The 26,918-nt window shown below is 32.8% G+C and overlaps 1 pseudogene; it reads left to right on the forward strand.

Moving 5' to 3' along the window:
- Positions 1–22,495: 22,495 nt before the first annotated feature.
- On the forward strand, positions 22,496–23,467 carry LOC149565280 (3-hydroxy-3-methylglutaryl coenzyme A reductase 1 pseudogene; annotated as a pseudogene).
- Positions 23,468–26,918: the final 3,451 nt, after the last annotated feature.

The following is a 26,918-nucleotide window of genomic DNA, read 5'->3' on the forward strand; positions in this document are numbered from 1 at the left end:
ACAGACTAATACCTATGCAAAAACTAACTCCAGAATCAAAAAGTTTGTCTTCTCTCAGTTCCGACAGTATATTGGAGTCCATGCTTAGCTTATCGAAAATGTCTAGAAAGTTGATTTGGAAAAATGTCCTCTGGCTAGGAAACTAAGGTCTGCACATCTCTGATTTCTTTTAAAATTTAAAACAATCTCTAAAGTCAGAACTTTTAAATTTAGATCTTTTAAATTTAAAAAGAATTTGCACGTCCAACTTGAAAGAGAATAATAAAAAATAATATTTTTTATTATTTTTCTTTTTTGAATTTCTCTTCCCTCCTCTGATTTCGGGGTCAACCTGATTTGACCTTCTTTTTTCCATGTGGCAACCTCTGATTGGCCAACCATTGCTCTCAAATGCCACATCAGCACCGTAGCGACCTAGTGCCACATGTCGCTATTGCACTTCCTCGCATTACTTAACTACCACACAACTCTTTTTGCGGGGATGCGCATGCCGTCGAATCTCGCCACGTGGCAAAATCCTATGCCTTCATCTGAACTGCTCATTCTTGCCACATCACCATTCCTTGGACCTACCATGCCATGTGGTGCCCAGGCACACCCCTGCATTATTTAACCTCCGTGCATCTTCGTTTTGCGGGGATGCGCACGCCACTGGATCGATCCACGTGTCGACATCCTGAGCTTCTTCGCCACATCAGTGTGCTGGCATCTTTGATTAAAATTTTGCTACTCGTCTTGCATTGGCGTCACACCTCCAAGCGGAATCCACCAACGCACAGGCCCACGCACATGATCTCTTCTCTTTCGAAGAATGATATCTTAAAGACATTCTTTATATCGAGTGCTAGTGCATATAAAGGTTTAAAAATCTCCTTGACTCATGGATGTGGGATAAAGATATTTAACTATTTCTTTCATGCGTATTAGCCTTACTCTATGACTCTCTTTTTAATGATCAACGACAAAACTTGACGTCTCTTTCCTTGGGCGTGGGTCTTCTTGTTTGGTCTGTGGGTTCCTTCACTTTTATGAAAGGGCGGCTTTGCTTTTCTGGGTGCCTCCTCTGAGGCTATGTACTCAACGTGGGCACTCCCCTTCCTTCTTTGGACGCTACTATCTGCAACCCACGGACTTCTTTAAAACTCCAGCCCCTGCTCTGTTTGTATGTGAGGCATTGGCTTAAGATTTTACATATGATTGTCCATTCCCCTTTTATATGCAAGCTATGGTTTAGAAGGTGGATCTTCCTCTCAATGTTGAGCCTTCTTAACATTATCGGGTGTAGATAGCAGTCTACTCATGATTTGTTTGCTTTCTTATGTGAAAGTGACCCTTCCTGCATTTTTTTATTGCTTGGACATAGGCTTCCTCTTCCACGTCTATAGCAGATGCCTTGTTCTGCTCTTTGTAGATTCCTCCCTGTACTGGCTTGCTTCTTTCAGGCTAGTGGGCTGCCCTTTACTCACATGAGGGATCTTTTTTACTTGCAACCTTCTAATTTTGGCGCAAAACTAATTTTTTTGGGCATCTCTTGCTAACTTATGCTCCCCTTTTTTCCAAAACGTGGGCTTTATCTCAGCCTTTAAAGGCATGGGTTTCATCATTTTATTAGACACTTAGTTTCACGTGGGCGATTGGGAGCTGGAAAGAAAAGTTTTAAACAATAGCAATGTTTAAACACATAGGATTGGGTCCTATTTGATTTGACCATGGACTTAAACATTAACATTTTCCCTCTTGCATGCAAAGATCTGCCTAGCCATAATGGTGAATGGACTTGGAACCACATGGTCTGTTTGGGTTGCCCCTGTCCTTTCTTTACACCATGACTTCTTAAGATTAACACAGCCTTCAACTGTTGCATGGGTTGTCTTGAATGAACCACCCCTTTGCTCAACGTAACATCTCTGATGTGGGGTGCTTCAATTTTCCAGTAGTTATTCCTTGCCATTGACTATTTCTTATGTATGATATCTTTTTTATCAATGTACGCTATTTTTTAATATTTGTAAATGAGTTTTTCTATCTTAATTTCAGTGCAAACTGTCTTTTAATAGCCTGGTAGTCTAAGAAAGGAGAGGTGATATGAACAGTCCTTTGCAATCAATAATCCAATTGTAGCCAACTGCTCATGTACTTGACACTTTTTTTATCTCACTTGAGTTAGAAATGGAAGTCCAAACTTGCCAAACTTTTCAAGAAACTCATTGTGTCTTATAAGTCTTGCAGGTCACCCCCATTAAGTATCAAAAACCTCGCTACCTCTTGGAAAAGAAGTCACATTATGTTCATTTTTCTCTTTGCAACCTTCTTTAGCAATCTGCTGCAGATTAGTCGAACCCCTAAAATGGGTTCGACTAAAAAAAAATTTCATTTCCAAATGACTGAATTGCAAAGTTGATCCACTGACCTTCTTGGACTGACTAGAATCTAATTCAACCACTGAACCATCAATTAAAACTCACTTTCACTTATTTGCAAACTGTCACTTTTACGCCAAGAGGTCCCTTGATTGCCCTTAAAAACTGCCTCGAACAACTAACCAAGCTCTGAAATTTGGTACACTGAATCTTTGTTCCACACACTTTCAGCCTATCAAATCCTGTCTCATGACAAATTTGGAGTCAAAATACATTGACCCTCAAAGTTTCCTTCTCAGATTTATCTGCAAACAAACACGTCAGAAAACAACAAATTGGCTCTAGAATCAGCTTGGAAAACTAGGCAAATGAGCACATGGGGAGAAAAAATAAATTGGGACACTCATTCTCTATCATTAGGACATTATGGATCTATGATTTAGGCTCATGACGAATAACTGGGCAAATTTGGCAAGCGTCTGAAGTTGGCTACCTAGATTTGCAGGACAGGAAACAATGAAAACATAACAATTTTTACAAACGGAATGCCCCTGGAAAAGTGTGCAAACAGATTCATCAAGGCTTAAAAACTGACACACTTATAGTATTTTTAGTGGACAATATAGTGGAACAAACCATTCAATCTCACCTATCACGGATCAGGAGATATGACGTCATGAACAGGGGTTTTGATCAATCTGCAAATATTGACACCAGTAAAACTTTAGAAATTGTGTTTGGAAATACGTTTAAAGAATGGTCAAACGGATTCGTCAAGACTTGAAAATTGAAACATAGGAAGCCTTTTATGTCTAAAAAGAAACGCAAAAGGAATTTTATCAATTTGGTCAACTGGTCAAAAGTTATAACACGTCAAACAGGGTTTCCCAAAATTAGGTGCAAAGTGCAAAAGCATGGAAACAGTAACTGACCAACTTTGAGGGATTCAAAGCCTATTCAAATGGACTCAAAATGACTTGAAATATGAAACATAGGTTCTTAGGTATGGATATTAGACACTCCCAAAGTGGTGAATCACAAAACTTTTCTGGGTGCGAGATATTCATTGGCAAACACAGCCTCCTGTGGCTGTTTGACACTTAGGTGAAAATGCAAATTTGGAATTAGCTCAAAACAGGACTTTGCCAAATAACTCAAAATGACAATTGATCTTCATGGAACGCATAAACAAGCTGAAAGGAAAGTGTTAGAAACATTAAACACCTTAGGGGCCTCATAGGTAGAGCCGGGTATACATGCAATTATGGGCATTCATAAGGCTTGATTTGACTCAAAATTTTAGATGGTCGCTCAAAATGAGAACACAATTTTGAGCACCAACAGGGCACACTTAAACAAATGAGCTTATCAAAAAGTTTTCAGTCATAGAAAGGCAAAATTTCAATCGTTCTCTCTAAAAAAGAAGCCCTACATGCACTTCAAAGGTCCTAAGATTTAATCATAGCCAATCCATGTAAAATAATACATGCCCTGCACTTTACAAATTGGTCATTCTACTTCAAATATTTCTTATATTTATTAGCAATAAAAAGATCTTCCAATGTTTGAATCAAACTCATATTGGGTTTCTCCAATGTTACAAACAAAATTAAATGCTCTAGATCAAAAATTATGTATGTGGTACATAACTGTAGATTCAAGATTCTAGATAATATAAATGGGCTAAAAATGTAAAGGGATGTCTTTATTAACCATATTGTTAATATTTTTGTGCCCATATTTGTATTTATTGCCTCAAAAAAGGAAACTCTGATTAAACTTGCCTTCCCAGAATGCCCTATCAAAGAAGAGAATGGGGTATTGAAATGAATTTGAAACAATGGTTGTAGAAACAAATGCCAAAGTCTAAGAAGGACATTACAATGTCAAGATTTTGTTTTTGAAATGAGTTGGAGACAATTAAAATAATGAGAAGCTCTAGTAACATTCAAAAACATAGCATGTAGACATCTCCTTTGTTTGCTAATGAAACACATTTCTTATTGTAATCAACCCCTTAAAGAATAATGCATTGACATAGAAACCGTAGGCCTATCTCCAATCTTAGGCATCATTCCATTAAAGTTTATTTTCTTATCATACTTATGTGAATAGGTTTATGTTTTAGCTTTTATAGCCATAGGTTTTGTAGTTGTATCAAACCATTAATTGGCATCTAAATTTCAAATCACATTTATGTTTATAGAACACAAACTAAAGTAAAAATGTTATGTTAAGCCTGCTAAACTCTTCTAGGTGATCAAGAGTGCCATTTGAAGCACCATTTATCTAGCATAAATTTAAAAATTGCTTGAAGAAAAATAAATTTTATAGAAGATGAAATAGTAAAATTACTAAAATAATTAGCAATTTCCTACACAATTTATTTATTTGAAATGTCATAATAAGAAACACTCAATTTACTTCCATTTAATTTTTATTTTTGAATTCTTAATAGGAAAGTCATATGTCAGAGATATCATGCACAATAGAGTTTAACACAAGTCAATTTTTAGTCACTTATGTAGGTCTTTCCTCATCAACTTAAGAATGGGATGTGGTTTCAAAGAGAGAAATAAAACCTAATTTTGGGAATAGTTGGAGCTAGCTATTAAAATAATATATGATTAAATTTAAATGATCTTTAAAAACTTTAAAATAAGAATGAATTGAAAACTAACTAAAATTGAATATAGTAGACAAAAATTGATAAAAATCTAAAATTTGAAAACTTTGATATTTCAAAACATCTACTATAAATATAAACATGATCCTATACATATCATGCAACTCTTCAAAATAACCCTTAATGTCTACCTACAATGTCATTCATAATAGTGGGAGCTTCAAACACAATTTATATATCTTGAGCATATCCAAACATAGGGAGAAAATTAAGCATAGGAAGCTGGGGAGAGAGAAAATTGTCCAAGAGAATTTTGTTAAGGCTAAATTATTTTAAATATTCATTTTTTAGACCATTCCCTTTCTATTATTCAAAGAAAACTTGTGTTTATTTTTTCTTCCTGGATATTTTCTGTAACAAGGTGTGACCATGGAACATGACCATGGTAGCAGAGAGCATAGACCTCAGAGTTTTTCTTAGTCAGTGCCAAAATAACATTGACGAAGTAGCAGAGATCACTAGTTATAGAACCCTTCCCTAAATTCTACTAGTCCATTTTTCACATAGCACCTGATCAAAGTTAAGCATTTTGTTGAGAAGTGAAAAGAAAATATAACATAATACACTTATTTAAAAGAATAGAAAGAGGTATTTTATTAACTAAGGTGTAACACATCATTGTCTTTTCAAATTTGAAATATGACAGGCCATAATCTCATAAAAAGGGGAAGAGGATATCAATGCACTATGGTTTCAAATTTGAGAAACATCATAGAAAGAACATGCCATAAATAGAAGCCCCTAAATGAATTTATCAATTAAATTTGTGCAAACTTAAAAGATAAAATTTGGTGAAGATGTTTGAGGTAAGTCCAATGTTTTTTGAGTAGGAAACTATATAATAAGGTAGGAATATGTAAATCCATAGGGGAGAATGGATGGGAGATTTTCGGGCAACCACAAGGGTCATCCTATATATAGCACAATGCGATGATCATTTTTAGGCTATAGACAACTCAGTGGTAGCAGACATTGTTACTTGGTGTGATAATAGTAAAACCCTTCCCCCTAAAACAATATGACTAACATCTTCATGATCCAACAAATAACTTAGTGATCTAAGCATTTGCAATGGGTGAAATACTTTTTGGGAAAAAAAACTTGTGGAGGAGGGTCACTGCCAAAGTCACCACTAATGCATTTTTTTGTCAGATTTGAACTTGTCGATAACAACATTATAGTTTACTAGTGCACATCCACCCATGTAATAGGCATATCATCTAAATAACCTCTACCTAGCCATAACACCATTCATTGTACATGTATATATCTAGGTCATCAGCCTAGAGATGTTCTAGAGGCTTCAAGTTGATCCTAGTTAAATCAACATTACTTTGTACTAGTTAAAAGCACATATATCAGATTCTTACGTGCTAAGATCCCTAAAGGTTGTTTATTGAATGGTCTTCTAGGCATGGGAAAAATATTGGGCCCAACTATCATTGGTAAGACTAGTGTGTCATTTTCTCATGTTTTAATTCAAGATTTGTGGAGCTTTTGGTTTTTGTTAGCAATTCAACATTTTTGTGGCCAAGGTGATTTGATTTGTAGATTGTTGTTGAGCTAGTCATTGTAGAGAAAGAAAAGATTCATGGTGTAGGTACTCAACTTTAATTTTGTGGAGATACTACATTTCAATTCAAGTGAGTTATGTTGCTTCAGTTAGATTCAAGTGAGTTTAGATCCATTTAAAGTTTTTGAGGTCAATAATATTCAATGAAGATAATTTTGTGTTCCTTTTAGTGATCAAGGCATTGTACACATTAGTTGGGTAAAATTCATTGTGGCATAGGCTGCCAACTATCAAAAATACTAAACCATAAAATATTTAGGATTGAAGTGATAGTGCTAATCAAAAACCTTCTAGAAAGGTTGGTAGGATAGTAAAGAAAATCATAAAGATGAAAAACTACTATATATCAATCATTATAGTTTTATGTTCTATGACTTTGTCCTAATAACAAAAATGAAGTTGAAAAAATGTTGGTACTAATTCTAACAAGAAATAATTTGGAGTCAACATCAGTAGATTTGGACTACAAAATTTCTTAGGATTGCATGTAATAGAAATTCCATGATCTCCCAAGACAAGAAAGAAAATAAATTCTATGTTATTGAGGTTTGAGGTGGAAAAATTGCTTATATCACCCATATTAGAAGTTCCATTAGGTCTCATGCTCTAAGGAAATATGAATATTATATTTTTCTTAGCATGTTGGTTTGTTAGAGCCTTGACTAAGAATTAATTAGAATTGTTACGTGATGCCCCTTAAGATGGGGTCCCTTCCTTAGATATTTCAAGCCTACATGGACAATGGAAACAACCTTATAGGGGTGTCAAACTTGTAGATCTCTAAGAAAAATTTCTTTGATTGGATAGCATGTGAATGTATTTAGTCATGCCCACCACCTTCCCTTTGAATTCATATTCTACTATGGCTGAGCTTCACACTATCCATCTCTATTAGATATCCATACTTTAGAGTAATAAGAGTCATGTAGAGAACCCTCCTAGAGAGGTTCTACTCAAACTCATGACCACCATTTTCAAACAGAATAGGAATGCCATATTATCATACCCAAACAAAGAACCATCTCATGCTTTAAGTCCTTCCCTTTCCAAATAAGTCTTACAATGTTGTTTTTGGGTATGCAGGTACCTTAAATGTGGTAGTTTGAGTTGCCAGTTTGAAAGGTTTCCCTATTATCTACTTCACCATTGGGCTCAATTTTTATCTATAAGGTAGTCACTTATTATCTAATAAGTGCATAATTTGAACATTTCCAATCTGTTGATATTGAGTACATCAGAAATCATTGATGGTAGATCAATGTGATATAATGCTATGTAGCTAACTATTACTACAACTTGTTGGAATTATGAGTGAAGTAACTAAGAGGGGGAGGGTGAATCAGTTACCACAAAAATAAATCCTAATCCCTTAGATGTCTTAAATAACTAGTTACTGTTGTCACTTGGTAAACAAATCACAAAAATGTTGTAACTTGGTAGATTAACTTGTTATTGATTTTTAGCATTCATAATTATTAGCATGCATGGAAAATTAAATAATATGAGCACAAGAGACACCAGATTTAATGTGGAAACCCAATATGGGAAAAACTACCAAGTGACTAGCTACTAATTTTCACTCTTCTAAAGTGAGCCCTGTTAGGAGCCAACCATGTTAAAGGTTATAATACACATTATTAGGTGTGACCCTGTTAGAGGATTTAATCACCCTATTAGGAGTGGCCTTGCTAGAGGTCTTTTGAAAAATTCAACTAAACTGTCACCTTGTTAGAGGATTTATAAAATGGTTGTTAAACCAACTCTATTAAGAGATTTGAAATCACTGCTACAATGATTAGAAAGTAACAATGAATTGACCTGAGTATAATGCAACTAAATTTGCTGATTATAGATCTCTATTCTACACTATTAGATCCTCCTTGATCAAATATAGCTTTTCTGCTCCTCAATGATCTCTGATCATCCTTCAAAATTCACTCTCACAATAATCAGTCCTCCTTCACATTTGTATTACATCAAATCCACCACACACACTTAGAAGTTGCAACTTGACGTCTTATATATACCATTTAGATTATCAAGTTGGCTTATTCACAAGTTACATTTTACCAATAAACCATACATCAGTTGGCTAAATATTACATTAAACAAATAAACTTTATTCCTCAAAACAATGAAATCCTTCATTGGCCGACCCTGCTCAATAAACACTACTTCCAGAGATAATTTCCTGAGTTAACCATCTCAACTAAGTTAACAATACAAAATCTACAAAATCCTTTGGTTGTTGAGTGAACTCAATAAGAACTAAATTTCCTTCACTGTCCATGAGAGCTCGGTAAGAACTATTTCCTACACTATTTCCCTTTGATGACCGAGTGAGCTCGGTAACAACTAAATTTCCTTCGCTAACCTTGAAAGCTCGGTAACAACTGTCTACACAAGGTAAAGCCTAAGAATGCTCGGTAAACACTGTAAACCTTCCTTGCTAAGCTTCTAAGCTTAGTAGACTCTGTCTTTTGCCTTACTAACCAATTGAGCTTGGTAGACTCTGTCTGATGATTGATATGACATTTGTGTAACATCAAAGACAACACTCAATTGAAAAATTGTATTCAACACAATTTTCCATAAAGATATGACTAATACAAATGAGGATATGTTTGTTATGGGTAATCACTTTATGATTGTTAGAAAGTGATTAAAGATGTGTAGTAAGAAAAAGATATGTATAGAAGATAGCAAGTAATATGATCTTAGAAGCTCAAATCCATGATATGTGATGTGAAACGAAGTGTACTTTTGTATCTCAAGATCGTAACCAATAAGGAATACTAATTAAAATATTAACAAATAATTATATTCATTAGTCCAAGTTGGAGATGCTACAATGTGATAACTTTTTTAATAGTAAATTAGAATAATTTAGTGATAGTGATATTAGGCAAGGGGGTTGTGGGAAGTTCTCCTGCTCATTAGTTTTTTGTCTAAATAGTTTTTGGGGACTATGTTATGCATTGTCCATTTTGGTGGCTGGTTTCATATACATATACATATAACTCTGTTAAGGTGAGGAATGAGGGTTTTCTTCCTATTACTTTCCCTCAGGAGCATCCTGAAGTAGTTTATTGTTATTAATACTTAAATATTAATTAAATATAATGGCTTTGCCCATTTTTTCCAAAAAATAAATTAAAAATGTTTTAAAAAATCTTCATTGTTTGATATAGGCCAAATATATCTAGATCCATACACATTATGACCTAAATTGAAGAAAATTTTGATATAAAAGGCATTTATCTCCACTCATGTATTAGGATAACATCTAAAAAAATCCTTGATCACTATGATGGCTTCTTGCACAACATCGTTAAGTTTGATCTTTGTCAATTCAAGCAATACACTTATGCAGTATTTTGCAGCCCTTTCCAAATTGATGGCACAACGTGCTATGACATGTACAAGTTTTCTAAAAAAATGAACATCTACTTCAATTGCATATTCTTTGAACTCTAGTAATACCTAAAAAAATTAACATAGAATTTAGCTTATTGTATACTACATTACTCATCATAGATTTCTTGTTTGCAAATGTTTTAAAATGTAAAAATACAAAAACTAGTGAAACATGGTACAAATTGACTTCTCAGTTCATTGTTGTGACCTCCAATGTAGACCTATTGTTAATTCCCCATTTCCAAAATGCCTCCTTGTAGTTTACGTTAGCCTCTGCTATTTCTTTACATCTAGTTGGAATGTAATGAGAACCTCAATGCAACTCCAAAATTCTCAGATTTGAACTCTTATGAGGCAAAATCTTGAATTCTTCCCTCACAATATGAATTCCAAAAATAAGTTAAGCACCAAGTGATTTAATAAGATGAATAGACAATGAATTCCTTATTTCCTCTAGGGAGAGCTAGCGTCCAACCTGAGTATCATACATAATCATTTTTTTGCAAGGTATTACATGTTTTGATTTTGTATCTCAATTTTTTATTAGATTAACTTATTTTTATAATGATATCTTGAGTCTCATTGAGTCTAATATTTTTTGTTTTGATCCTTGAACTAGGAGAAAATGTTAACACAATGTTTATGTCTACAAATTAAAAAATACAATTTTTTTAATCCACAAATTAGAATAAATAATTGTTTCACCATTTTTATGTTTTACTCTAGACCAAATTATTCTTAAAAAAGTGCACAAGATAAAAATATTTCATATTCTTAAAATAGTGAAAATCCCTCATTCTATTTTTCATGTACCACGAGCAACAAAGAAAGGATGCAACTAGTATATAGTTAAAGAAAACGGTGCTCGTTGTTCATTCTACCATGATGCTACCATGATGCTATGTTCTCAAAAAGTCCTCATTCAAACCCCCAAGACCCTCACAATTTCCCCCTACAAAATAAAGGACACTATAAAAAAAACTTTAGAAGCCATAGCCATAATATTTACCAAAAAAGAGATCAAAATATACAATGAGAAAGTGTGTATCTGTTCAAGGTGGCTTACAATATAATGAATAGAGCAAGTAGCTAAGATGCAAGGATTTTCTCCATAATGGTGGTGGCAAAATCTTAGAAGAAATTCCATTCTATATTAGAAACAATATAGAGGCCCACGACTACAACAAAAATACTCATTTGTTATTAGCTAAAATTAAAATCCCTTCAAAATTAAAATGCAAATAGCGAGCATACGTGTAGCTAAGTCGGAAATCAATATTTAATAAAGAGTGGTTCAGTTTAAGCTCATAGATATTCCAAACCCCAACATAATAGAGGAAGCGTATTCAATGCACGAAAACCAAAAATGAAGAAAATGAGTTGATGGGTTTCTTTGCCTAGTTGTGCGGTTCACGAAAAATATTTTTACTTTAGTAATCTTAAACAATATTGGAATAATACGAGATAATTATTAAAGATATTTATATAAATATTTATTTAATAATATATTATAAAAGATAGAATTTTTTAATTTGATATATATTATATTATTAAATAAATATTAATAACTCATTAATCTAGTTTATTATATTATTAGTTTTAGATTTTGTGTTTAGTATTAATAAGATCAATAAAATCATTTTAATTTTAAATTTAAGATAATTAAAATAATAATTTAAGTATTTAAGATAAAATATTAATTTTGTCCTAAACATCTTAAGTTTTTCAAATGCTTTAGGGATCTTCACCCCTTGCAACTACTAATATGAACCTCTATGGTACTAATTGTTGATGATTTTATGTAATTTTACTAATTGTTGATAATGATGTTATGTAATTTTATTTTATTTTGATTAAAAAGTTATAGAAAATACACAAGGAAAAGGAAGACAACAATTTAACCATTTCATAAATAAGAGCATATAGAAGTAGTAGTGAAGAGAGCAAGTACAAATAAAATCAACCAAAATCTATGATAAATAAACCTAAAAAAAAGTGAAGAGCGGAAGTACAAATGACTAATTATCCAGTCATTTATGAAGTCATTTATTTGGGAGTTTATTTAGTAGTTTGTGTTTGGGTGGCTCATTGTATGTGACTAATTATTAAGTCATTTATTTGGTAGTCTATTTAGTCATTTGTATTTGGTTGATCTTGTGGTTTAACTTGGTGATCAAATTAGTCACTTATTTAGTCACATATAAATGTAAATTATAAAGAAATGGTGGAATATGATCAGTTTTAGTTATGTGACTAAACGTTTTAGTGGTGTTTAGTCACATAGTCACATTGCCAAAATGTACTAGTGACTTAAGAATTAAAAAAGATAAATTAACATTTATAACCTATATTAATTTATCAAAAATTAAATTTAATTAATTTAAAATTAAATTAAAAAACTTACTATATAGTTATTAATTTATAATGAAAGTAAAAGAATTTAGATCTCTAATATAGCTTTTAGTACCTATATATATGTAAATAAATAAATAAATAAAAATAAATAAAATAATCTACCTTTTAAAAGCTTGTATATCAAGAACAAAAGATAAATTAACATTTACCATTATTATTTAATAATATTTTTAAATAATTTACAATTAAAGTTTAAAAAAAAAAGATGTTTGGTGCCTATCATAAAAAAAAATTAAAATTTCGATAAAATACAATAAAATGGCCATAATGTATTCCTTCAATGTAGGGCCCACAGTAATTTGGGGAGTAAAAGATACTTTAGGGGATTTTATAACAAAATAAATAATAATAATAATCATTGACCCCTTTGAAAGCTCGTATATATATATGAAAGGGAAAAAAAATTACATTCCTCTCTCATTGGCACTACACAGAGGATAGATTGGCGCTACGTAGAGGATAGATTGGTGCTATTAAAAAAAAATTCATTCATCTCATTTATGACTGAAGATTGGCACAATTCCTTAATTGCTTGAGAGAGTTGTGGATAGTAGAATAAATTATTTCAATTCATTTGGCCTTCTTGCTTTATTCATCACAAGGTGAGTCAGCGTTTATTTTATTAAAGTCTTCAACAAACTTATCTAAAATTATCTAATTTCCAATATGCAATCCCTTCTAGGTGTTATTAGTAATGCATTTTGTAATTGTTATATGAGAATTAAATTACTAATATATTTTTAGATATCTTCAAAATAATATTTTTTGGGGTAGGGTTTGATAGTGTGGATACTGAATTAAGTTGTCAATAGGTCAGATGTACACCTTTATCCCTTACACCTTTAGCCAACACCTCAAAACTCCTATAACATAATGTGGTAAACATGATAACAGATATCACAAAAACATTAAATGGTCATTGTGAGTACTATTACATGTAGACCAAAGAGGAGTAACTGAGGGGAGGGGGGGTGAATCAGTTACCACTAAAATAAATCTCAGATCCCTTAGATGTCAATAATCAAATTTAGACTAATAAATTAATTACTATTGATACTCGATAAATACTGAAAGCACTTGATAATTAAGCAAAGAAATGAACACATGTGACACCAAGATTTAATGTGGAAACCCAATATGGGAAAAACCACCAATGTAACTAGCTACTACTTTTCACTCTTTTGAAGTGAGCCCTATTAGGAGCCAACCTATTAAAGGTTACAAAACACACTATTAGTTGTGACCCTATTAAAGGATTTAATCACCCTATTAGGAGTGGCCTTCTAAAAGGTCTTTTGATAATTCAATAGAACTACCATCTTGTTAGAGTGTTTACAAATGGTTGTCAAACCAACTCTGTTAAGAGATTTGGATCACTGCTACAATGGTTAGAAAGTAACAATGAAATGACCTGATTGTTATGTAACTGAATTGCTGATTATAGATCTTTGTTCTTGCATGTACTTGATCCTTCCTAATTGAATGTAGCTTTTCGACTCCTCAAGGATATTTTTCTTATCCTCCAGATTTGCTTCCTCTCTTCATCACTTGGAATTCATTCACAATCTTGCACACACTAAGAAATCACAACTTGACCTCTTATTTATATCTTTCCTATTGTCAAGTCAACCCAAATACAACTTAAAATAACTAATATTTATCACCATAGATGACTAGAACCAACAGATAAAATAATTAATCTTCATATGCCAAAATAAGAAAAGTCTTTGTTAGCTGACCCAACTCAATAGGCACAAACTGAGAAGCAACTTCCTGTGTTAACTAGTAGAAGCTCGATTAACACTGTGAATCTATTAAAATCCTTTGGTAACTAAGTGAACCCGGTCACCACTATTGTCAACCAATTTTCCTTTATTAACCGAGTGAGCTCGGTTAACACTCTTTCTCTTCATGAATTCCTTCAATGCTCGAGTAAACTCAGTAGACACTATCTTGTACTTAGGAATGCTCGATAGACATAGAAATCTGTCTTCATTACCGAATGAGCTCTACATGCACCGACTGACAACTGATATGATATTTGTGTAAAAAATCAAAGAAAATGCACAATTAATCAATTGTATCCAATAATCTCCCTCTTTGGTATTGATGGAAACACAACATGTCATAGAAGAATAAAATTTTAAGAACAAGAATCCCTCTATCAGTAAGCTTCAATCATCTTCAAGTCATCTTCTATCAAGTATAATCTTTCATGTAGAACTTCTCCCTCTTACAAAATTCTTCATCTTAAATTTCCTTAACTTAGAGAACTTCTCCTTCTAAAATTTTAGAGAGATATGATAGTAAACTTCTCCCCCTTTGACAACACATGCCAAAGACAACATTTCTGATAATATTAGTGTACCTTAAGTATTGATTCATCTACAGTATGCCCTTGTCAATATTTACATCAACTGATTGATCTTCAACTTGTTCTGGTTGATGCATCTCTAAACTTTATTTAGTGAGCTTCAGATAGGGGAATGACCCCTAGTTTACTTCTTAGATACAAGAATGCATCCTTAGGTAATGGCTTGGAGAATATTTTTGCAATCTATTCTTTTGTATTGACATATTCCAATTTAACTTATTTTTCTTGCACCAGTTCTCTTACAAGGTGATATATTATAGCAATGTGCTTTGTTTTGGAATGCATTACTAGATTCTTAGATATATTGATTGCACTGGTGTTATCACAACATATGACTATTGAATCTTTGGTTTCAACCTTCATTCCTCCCAGTAATTGTTTAAACCAAACAATGTTAGAACAATTAACTATTGCTACCACAAACTTTGCTTCTCTTATGGATTGAGATGTGCAATTTCATTTCTTGCTTGTCCAAGATACTAGTCTTTTACCATGGAAGAATGCTCCACCACTAGTTCTTTTTTGCCATCAAGACTTCATGCCCAATCAGCATCAATAAACACCTTTAAGTCCAGATTACCTCTAAGTTTATACCACAAGCCATAATCTTTAGTACCTTTTTGATATCTAATGATTCTTTTGATTGCCATCACGTGATTTTCTCTAGGTTTTCTTGAAAATCTTGCCACTATACCAACTGCTAAGGCAATGTTAGGCCTTGTATGTACTACATACTGTACTATCCCAATCATTAATCTATATAAGGTTTGATCTACTTCTTTGGGATCATCATTTTTGGTAAGCTTATGTTCGGTACATATGGGAGTTCCAACTAGTCTTAAATCTTCCATTCCAAACTTCTTTAGTATCTCCTTGATATACTTATATTGAGTGATATAGATACCATTTTTGTTCTGCTAAATCTATAATCCAACAAAGAATTTTATTTCACCAAACATGGACATTTCAAATTCTTTACTCGTTTCCTCTAAGAATGCTTTACATAAATCATCATTTCTTGTGAATAGAGTATCATCAACGAATATTTCTGTCTGCATAAGTTTCTTATCTGGTCCTTCCTTGATATATAGACTAATGTTATCATTTTTTCTTTGAAAATCAATATGTATTAGATAGTTGTGTAATCTTTCATGGAAAGCTCTAAGGGCTTGTTTGAGACCATATAGTGCTTTTTGTAACTTGCAAACCATGTTCCTTTTGTTAGGATCAACAAAATCTTCTGGCTATTCAATGTAGACTTCCCCATCAAGAATTACATTCAAGAATGTAGATTTAACATCCATCTAATATACTTTGAATCCTCTGCAAGTTGATATGCAAGTAAAGTCCTAACACCTTCTAATCTTGCAATAGGAGAAAAGGTCTTTCCATAGTCAATACCTTCTTCTTGAGAATAGCCTTTATACACTAGCCTTTCTTTGTTTCTAGACACTTTTCCATCTTCATTCAGCTTGTTGTTGAATACCCATTTTGTGCCAATTGCATTTTTATCCTTAGGCCTAGGAATAAGAGTCCAAGTGTTGTTCTTCTCTATCTGTTCTATCTCTTCATTCATAGCCTCAATCTAACTTTCATTTTCTAGAGCATCTTTAACACTTCTAGGTTCAAATTTAGCAAGTAGACATGTACCTTTTGATTTACTTCTTGTCATTGTTCAATTTGATTTGTCACCAATGATTTGATCAGGTGCATGATGTCTTCTCATATATCTTGATAATACAATCTCTTTAGACTTTGACTAAATTTCACTAACTTTATTATGATCTTCACCTTCAAGCTTGGGTCCTTTTTGTAACTCAGGTCCATCAAGCTCAGTTTGAACTAGCTCAGTGGTCTCTAATTGTGACTCGAGTCCTTCAGAATATGACTTGATTTGTGTTGTCTACAACTCGGTAACTATTGGAGATTTGGGGCGCTTAGGAGATGAAGTCTCATTTCTTTCAAATAGATTTGGTAATGTGTCATGTTCATAGTAAAAAAATGTTTTGTTGTCCTCTAGCTCCTTTTTTCTTTCTTCTTCACTTCTTTCTACAAACTCATCAATTCTTACATGTGCATTTTCTATTATCTTATGAGTAGATAGATTCAAACATTTGTATGTTTTACTTTTGCATGTGTGTCCAAGAAATACATGCCTTCATCACCTTTTACATCAAATTTTATTTTCTAGATTCTTTCAAGATATAACACTTGCTACCAAATACTTTCATGTAACTTACATTGGGTTTGTGGCCATACCATAGTTCATAGGGAAGTTGGTTAGAGTTCTTCTTCAACTGAGCTCAGTTCAAAGTATGAGCTGCAGTGCTGATAGCTTACTTCCAGTATTTGAAAGCAAAATTATTTTCAATCATTAGAGTCCTTGCACAATCCATGATAGATCTATTCCTTCTTTCAGCTATACCATTCTGCTAAGGTGTACCAAGAGCTAATACTTGTCATTTGATTCCTCTTTCAATGCAAAAATTATTGAATTCATTAGAGATGAACTCACCACCTTTGTCTGATCTCAAGAATTTCAATTTTTTTCCAATTTCTTTTTCTACTCTTTCCAGATACCATTTGAATTTCTCGAAAGCTTCTAATTTTTCTTTTAGATACATAATAGTCATCATTCTAGAATAATAATCAACAAAGAGAATGAATAAATTTTCTCCACTATAACATTCTATACCAATGGGTCCACATAGGTAAGTATGCATAACTTCCAAGACATCTTTAGACTAATATTTTTTGCTCTTAAAATTAGTCTTTTCCATTTTAACAATTTGGCAGTTTTTGCACAAATCCAACATCGGGTTTCTTCAAATTAGGAATACCTCTTACTCTCTTGATTTTCCTTATCTTGACCATATTATCAAAGTTTACATGACATAACCTTCTATGTCATAACCAACTTTCTTCTACTTGAGCAATGAAACATGAGCAATCACCAAGTTCAAAATAAAATAGATTACCTTTAGTTTGCTTGCCTGATCCAACCAGATTTCCTTTATCATCTAGCAAATTTACCTTGCCATTCATGAATTTGACCTTGAATCCAATGTTGGGAAATTGTGCCACTCAGTAAATTATGCTTTAGTCCTTCAAACCCAGTAGGCATTATGACAAACAAGTTCATTGGTCAATGAGATACAACCTTTTCCTTTTATGCAACAAGGTTCATTATTTCCAAACCTTACACTACCTCCATCATAGTGTTAAAAATGCTCAAATTTTGATTTATCTCCACTCATATGATGTGAACATCCATTATCAATAATCCATGTGTCATTCTTGCTAACATGAAAGATAAGTGCCATTTTATCTCCTTCATCATCAGATTCATCTTTCATAGCAATGTATACAATTTTACCTTCACTATTATAAGAATATTTAGCCATGAAACAAGTTTCCTTACCTTTTTTTTTGTAGGATTTATGACTTTTGACTTCCTTCTTTCCTTTGTGCTTGCGGGATTTCTTCTCATCTTTTCTTTCTCTGTTTGGGCATTTAGTAGTAATATGACCAATTTCTTCACAAGAAAAATAGATTAGGGCAATCTTACCTCTGTATTTTCCTCTACCTCTAGAGTATTTCTTTGCAAGTGGGGCTTCTTAATTTCAAGATCACTGTTTAATTGCAAGTAGGGTTTCAAATTCAGACTCAATATTCTTGGAACTAGGAAAATAGTTGTCATACTTATCTAGTTCAAAAGCTATCAACCTTCCAACTAGAGCATCCAAGGATAATTTGTTGTTTGAATCAAACCTCACTTCTTGGATAGAAGATACTCTAATTGCATAGATGGGAAGAAGAGTTTTGAATACTTTACTTACAATAGTTTCCTCCTTAATGTCTCCTCTAGATGCTTTGGTTGTACCTACACTGGCTTTGATTCTCTCCACATATTTTGCAATGTTTTCATCTTCTCTCATCTTCATTTCGTCAAATTGTCCTTTGAGACTTTTTGCTTTGGCGCTTCTTACATTATCATCTCCTCCATAGATATCTTTTAGTTTGTTCCACATTTCATATGTAGTTTTACAATCTTTAACCTCATCAAATTTAGCATAACTAAGATCAAATGCAATGTCAATCATCATGATGTTATGTTTCTCCTTCTTAGCAATATCTTCAACTGATAAAGTTCTAGTTGGATTTTTGTATTCAAAATCATGATACTTGCAACCTAAGTCACTAATGGTAGCTAGATGAAGCCCCATAAGTCCTTGCCATGCTACAAAGTTGTCTTTGTTCAGCTTTGGAATCTTTCTCTTATAAGACATCTTGATCTTTGGCTTAGGTGCTTGAAACCTTCTTTGCAAGCACCAAAAACTCTAATACCAATTGTTAGAAATATAAGAGGAGCAACTGAGAGGAGGTGGGGTGGGGGGGTAAATTTGTTACCACTAAAAATAAATCCTAGATCCCTTAGATGTCAATAATCAAATTTAGACTGATAAATTGATTACCGTTGATACTTGGTAAATACTAAAAGTTCTCGATAATTAAGCTATTATCAGTCATTACTTATCCTTAATTTGTAAGCATGATAGAAAAGAAGTGAACACATGTGACACCAAGATTTAACATGGAAACCCAATATGGGAAAAACCACCAATGTAACTAGCTACTATTTTTCTCTCTTCTAAAGTGAGGCCTGTTAGGAGCCAACCTTGTTAAAGGTTACAAAACACACTGTTAGGTGTGAACATGTTAAAAGATGTAATCACCCTTTTAGGAGTGGTCTTGCAAAAGGTCTTTAAACAATTCAATAGAATTTCCACCTTGTTAGAGGATTTACAAATGGCAATTAAACCAACTCTATTAAGAGATTTGGATCACTGCTACAATGGTTAGAAAGTAATAATGAAATGATCCGATTGCTATGCAACTGAATTGCTGATTACAGATCTCTGTTCTTGTATGTACTTGATCCTTCTTGATCAATTGTATCCTTTTTGCTCCTCAAGGATATTTTGCTTATCCTCCAAATTTTCTTCCTCTCTTCATCACTTGCAATTCATTCACAATCTTGCACACACTAAGAAATCACAACTTGACCTCTTATTTATATCTTTCCTATTGTCAAGTTAGATCAAATACAGCTTAGAATTACTAATATTCATCACCATAGGCAGCTAGAACCAATAGATAAAATAATTAATCTTCATATGCCAAAATAAGAAAATCCTTTGTTAGTCGACCTAGCTCGGTAGACGCAGACTGAGAAGTGACTTCTTGTGTTAATCAGTGGAAGATTAGTTAACACTGCAAACCTGCTAGAATCCTTTGGTAATCGAGTGAACTCAATCACCACTTCTATCAACCAACTTTCCTTTATTAACCAAGTGAGCTCAATTAACACTGTTTCTCTTCATGAATTCCTTCGATGCTTGAGTGAACTTAGAAGACACTGCCTTCTGCTTAGGAATACTCGATAGACATAGAAAACTATCTTCACTTACCAAGTGAGCTCGGCATGCACTGACTAACAACTAATATGATATTTTTGTAACATCAAAGACAAAACACAATTAATCAATTGTATCCAAAAAGACCGTGATTGTAATTCATAACACTAGCATGTAAAATTGACTAATAGCTATATAGTATAATTTGAATACTAAATTGGTTGGAATGGTCATTGATAAACCTAGATGATTCCATGTGAGATTGGTTTTGAAGTATAGCCTTTGTGATCCCTACTAGGATATAAATTCTCATATAACCAATAATTCAAAGAGGATGGTTTGTCTGATAGCATTGAGGGAATTCATATCAATTCTCAAAAATCTTGTAATTTGAAATTTTCATATTGTTGTCTTTAATCATTTATTGTGAATACTATAGTTATCTAAGATTACATGTTACTTGAGAAACCATGTGCATGTTGAAATTACAATAGGAAATGTAAACTCTGGGGGGTGTGAATTAGTGCTTCAAACTTTTACCCAAAAAAAATTCATGATACATTCATCTAACAATTTAACAAGTAAACTAAAATACCATATAAAGCATATACATCTAAAGTATGTAAAGAAGTAAGCATTCACATATGTATAACACAAGATATGATTACCCATAAACCCTCCAATGAGAAGGTAAAACTAGGGTGGGGATGACACCCACAAATCTTCACTATAGTAAAGTGTATCCAATGAAGGTTACAATGTTTGATCATGAAACATGATCTACCTTGTGAAAAGTCTACCCTATTGAAAGCTTACAAAGACTGTTAGGTCTTATCCTATTAAAGGATTTCAATTACTTGTTAGAATTGTGCCTGATTAAAGGACTTCACTTCACAATTAATTAAGCACCTTGTTAGAGGATTTTAATACATCTTGTTAGGACTACACTGTTAAAAGATTTAACTGATTCACCTATTAGAATGTCTCAACAATGATCCTGTAATTAGCACTCTATTTCTTGATGTCAAATCACCTCTATACTGATATGTACTTGATCCTTTCTGATCAGACGTTTCTCTGATGTCCACTATTTCCTTCCTCTACTCTCCTTTAAAATTGATTATGCAATGTAACTCAAATTATAATACCTTGGTCACAATGAATGCCCTATTTGCACAAGCAAAAATCTTCTCCTGTCCTTCAACATTCATTGAAAGTTTAGGGTTTTTCCTCCTTAAGAAGACCTAGGTGACTTAAGATTAGGTATGAATCAACGGTTATGATTCATCCATATTACTGCTTAAACCTTCCCTTTTTCTAATTGGATGCATGTAATACATAGGGATTCCCACTTAAGATTCGTCCTTATCAACAAAGATTGTAAATCAATCCTTAAGTTGGCTAAAAAATTATTTACATAGTAGTTGGTGCCAATAAAAATAACTATGCTAAAATTGTGTTACTTGGCATATGAAGTCCCTAGTGCTCAGCACTAACTATGACTTCAATGTTGATACTTGTCATCTAAATGACTCATCATGTACTGCTTTCTCGAAAAATGAATCACTTGGCACATACTATCTTCTTGGCACTTGAATGACTTAGCATATGAGTGACTTGACACTCACTATTTACTCAACATGATCTAACTTATATGTTGTGGTTGGCATATGTTACTTGTTTAGCATGAAATAAGTAAATGACTTAAGTATATAGACACTCACTTGTCAAAACCAATCTGATATTAACAACATAAGCATAGTAAATATGGGAAATTAACTAGGGACTAGTTATATTTTATACATTGGACTGCATATACCAGTTTTAATTGAAAAATGTGGAGAAAAGTAAAAGAGTCTCACTAGGTCAAAATTTGTATGTAGATAGTGCTCTAGGTGTTTTAAGTGTGCATATTCAATCTTTGTAATAGAAGGAAACTATTTAAGAAAATGGTGTACAAAGTTTATGTTTTCCTATAGATGAATGGGAAACTCAGACATTCAAGAATGTTATATGGTAGATTGAAAGATGAATGGAGAGATTCTTGTACAATATATGCTTCCACAAAGGAAGTCATAATTAATGCATCTTTGATCGAAATAATAAATTCAAAAGACTTGATTTTGTGAGATGGTAGGTTCACCCAACACATAAAAATAAAGTTACGAACTAAGCATAATTTAGTAAGGGCCAAAAATTAGCATAAGAAAACAAGTTATTAAATGGTAATTTATTGGGCTAATGTAACCTACGATGGGTTTAAAGATTTATAGTTGTAGTAATTTCAAGACGATGAAGAAAATAGATGATGAGGGGGCAAAGATGAAGAACAAAAATGTGAACGGAAATGGATTTTCAAAGGTTTTGGCATCTGATGCCTTACTTATCCCTCTAGCCTTTAGGGCTTACCAACAAGGTCTTATTGTTGAGCTATTTTTCAATGCATCATATTTCCTGGTGAGATAGAGAGAGAAGATTAGAACCTCAACACCTCTCCATGTTGTGATCTTTGGAGAGATTGTTGCCATTGTGGCTCAGATGGCTTCATTCATTTATCCTTTAGGCTTTTTTGGCATTGATTATGTCCAAAAATTTAGCAACAAGAGCAATATTGGACCCTAGGATGAGTTTATTAAAGAGGATTTGAATGCCCCTACAACAACTTGTGGGCTACTCACAAAAGAAATTATTGTTAAGAAGCCTGAGATCTAACTCAAGGGATTTGTCCTTGGTGGAAATGAAGATCAAGACATTGCAGATGATTTGTGTAATATAATTATGGCATCCTACTCTCTTGAATCCTCCCTTATGGACTAAAAAAGAGCTAATTCTATGAGGAGGAGGACAGTGAAGCTCATGACTAGGAGATATCTTGATAGGTTGGTCATGGAAGGATTTTATTACCACTCTATTCTTGGTCAGTGATGTGAAATGTATGTTGGATATATGCAAATCCCTATGGATGTAGTAGGGCCCTTATTAGTCAAAGGTTTTGATTACATGGCATCCATGTCAACCAAAGATGGGTACCTAGTGGCCAACACTAACAAAGGTTGCAAGGCCATTCTTATGAGTGGTGGGGCTACAAGCATTCTTCTCATAAATGGCATGACTAGGGCTCATGTTAGTAGGTTTCAAAGTGCAAAAAGGGGTGTAGATCTCAAATACTATCTTGGGGATCGTACAAACTCTGAGCAACACATGTGCCACTACTTTAACAAATAAAATATAAGTCTGCTCCATGAAATAAGTGAATTGAGAACAATGTGTATATGTCTTTGTATTTGAATATCCCAAGTCAAAGAATATGAATGTTAAACAAAGGAAAATAGTCTTCATATTTTCGTGTACTCTACTTTTACTGGTATAGAGAGATTACTAGCCACTAGTACACATAGAAAATAACCATAATAGTGAAAAAAAATGTTCCCCTATTTCCATATTCATATATGATCATCTCATTGTATTGTTATTTGTGTTTCTTCTCGTTGTAATGGGCATGTTGTAGGTTTATTTTGGTAAAAAAAAGCCAAGAAGATCAAAGCATATTTAGATTCCATATATGGAGGATGATCTAGGTTAATGCAAGGAGGAGATTGAGAGCTCTACCTCTCCCCTCCATGTCTGATCTGTCTAAGCTTCTTAATGGCCTAAGAAGGAGAAGCATTGAATGTTTGAGTGAGATTTTGCATGCTAAAGCTCAAACTTTTCACTCTCACCTTAATTTCCACAATGGGTTTCCAATAGGTTGCCTCTACAAAGTAGTTCTATAGTAAATTAAGGATTTCCCTCATAAAATTGGCTAAATTGGTATAGCATGAGAAATCTGGTAAGGATATGCAAATCAAAATAATTCATATGTATTTAAAAGGCATGAATTATAATGTAATGATAGTGAATTTTTTTCAAATGTACATTTTCATATACTCCTATCTTACATAATACTAGTACTTATGTTTAGCAAGTCACATTGGAGGCAACTCGGGCTTATGTCTATCTCTTACTATGTGCGCTTTCACTATCACATTCAGAAAAAAATTAAATTCTAAGGAATAAAATAATAAAATTTGGGCATCATGCCTTTTTCTTTACCCCTCGATTAATATTATCAACTTTATTTGGATTTCATTCTTAATTTTACGTGACTAAATTCCAAATTGGTCATAGGTCATCAATGCCATAAACCATCTCTTGTTGGGAGGAAGTAGGAGACAATAAAATTTGAGAAGACTCAAAGAAAGTGGTGCAAGAGCACCAGGATTGTCAGAAGAATGCTATGGATTAGTTGATGATCCAAAAGATATATGAAATCAGATGAAGTCATTTTCCATTGTTATGAGACAATGTTCATAAAAGGTCTCTAAATAATCATTAAAATATAATGGGAAATATTTAATATGAATTAGAGTAAGAGATTTGTAGTTGTCGAGTTGACAACATAAATCAGTATAATCAAACCAATTGGAGGAAGTAGTTAAAATCGGTTCTAAGATAGTTTTAGACTATTATTCGGTTACATCAATTTACAGAATTTTATTAACCCGCGAGGAAGCCAGTCAAAAGAAAATGGGCCAAGGCAGTATAATAACCTTTGTATTGAAGTGAATATCAATAAAAAATTTACACTTCTTGCATTTTTTCGTAGAATTGGTGGTAGTCGACGGTGAATAATTGGATATATCATAGTTCAAGTCTCTGTGTGCTTCTTTGGATTCCATTAAGCATTGACTTCTATTTTTCAAACTAGATTGAGTTCACTGACTCGGAAGTCCAAACCGATACCAATGATCAAGTTGGTGGATAAATTTATTATTATTATTGCTATAGTAATCAACATATTGTATTTTATTTTAATTGGAAGTGCATTTGTTCTATGAATCGATGGGTGGAAGTTGAATCTAATCGGTTGTGATTAGTTTTTGTCTGCTTTTATATACCCCGATTCCATACCAGAGTTATATTTGGAGATTCTTGATTTCATCTTTATCATGCCTAATACATGATATCTGTTATGAATGAATAATGGAGAAGAATTGATTTCTCCATACATAAATGTTGTTTTATCTTTAGTAATAAATCCCAGTGCAGATCGTAGTAACATGAGTCATTTGGTTAAATTGGGATCATGCAAAAATTAGTCATATTTAAAGGGGTATAAGTCTTCAACAAACCATTGGATTTGGCTCATATTTTGACATGTTTGAGGAAATCTAATGTTACCAATTCTAACTGAAGTGATCTTCATTATATTGTCGGGTATGGAAGTTGTGATTGCCTGAGCGAAGGTATATAAATATGCCAACAAACTGACTATTTCTGAATTGTTAAAATGTTTTCATGATTTCTCACATGTGATTTTGGTTTTTTCCTTATTGTTTTGTGCTGAATTAAAGTTGAAAATTGATTCAAGTATTCAATTGGGAAAGACTGTATTTGGGCTATGGAGTTTACTAAAAATGGGTTTGAACATTATAATGTGTTCTGAATTAAATTTGAGCAGTTTATGGGTGCATTTTGTTTCCACTACCACCTTTGCATTAGAAAGAGTTTTCAAGAATCAAAATCCTATCATCTTTCTTGCAGGTGTCATAATGTAGGAGAAAGAAACAACGCAATCTAGGTTTCTTATTCTTTCACATCAACTAAATCATTTTTCTTAGTAAATATTTCAGCATCTCATGTCAAAATATTTTGGCTCGTAAGAGCTCTTTCACTTTCTAACTTTTATTTAGTCATGATCTTCTCTTCCCTGTAGCTAGACTAGAGCCCAACTACAAAACTAAGCAAACTAGACTAATGGCCAAGAACCCCTTTTTACTCTCATCAAAATCATTTTTGTGAGGCTTAGAATTCCTCTTGGGCATAGCTTGTTTGGGCATAATATTCAGTTCACCATTGTTTTATGATATTTCCTTTCTATCAAGATTTTACCAATTTTAACAACATGTAAAATGATGTTATCAAAGAAATGAAAAACAAAAATATCTTGATGGCAATGGAGATGTCAATATCGATAGCGATCACGATGAACTAGTAGATAAGAATTTGCAACTCAATCATAGTTGTGTTGAATTTAAGGTAATATAATAGTTTTTGGGGAAAAATATTTAAGCTTTTGCATTCTTTACTTGAACTTTATTAACATTGCATGATGATTAAACCACATGCAATGCAATCATATGAAAATAAATAAAAAAGGAAAGGACAATGTTGATAGTGATTATGTTGATTTCAAAGAGGATACACGTGATATTTATAGTACTAGTAGTGCAAAACTTGAGGTGAGTGTTATACAACTTTATGTTTCCTTGATTAGGATATGATTGTTTATTGTTTCTTAACTATAAACAGTCATGAAATTTTATAAAGGTTTAACATGGACATGAATGTATATTCATTAATTGTTAGCAATGATCGGGCGATTTTGATTGTAATAAAAAAAGAATCAAACATAATATATAAGGGACAATAATGAATACATTATAAAAGTTGGAAATAGAGATAAGGGACAATAATAAATACATTATTAAAGTTGGAAACATAGACTATTAAATGGAAGAATTTCATATCTCTTTAAAAGGATGTTCTATTAGGGAGAGCATCATTATTGTTGTGAGTAATTTTTTGATAATCCTAATAGGGGAAACATTAATATTTTTAGTATATTTTGAAAACT

This window comes from Cupressus sempervirens, chromosome 3 (assembly GCF_028749045.1).
Source record: "Cupressus sempervirens isolate cs-2001-9-10 chromosome 3, ASM2874904v1, whole genome shotgun sequence".
NCBI classification, from domain to species: Eukaryota; Viridiplantae; Streptophyta; class Pinopsida; order Cupressales; family Cupressaceae; genus Cupressus; species Cupressus sempervirens.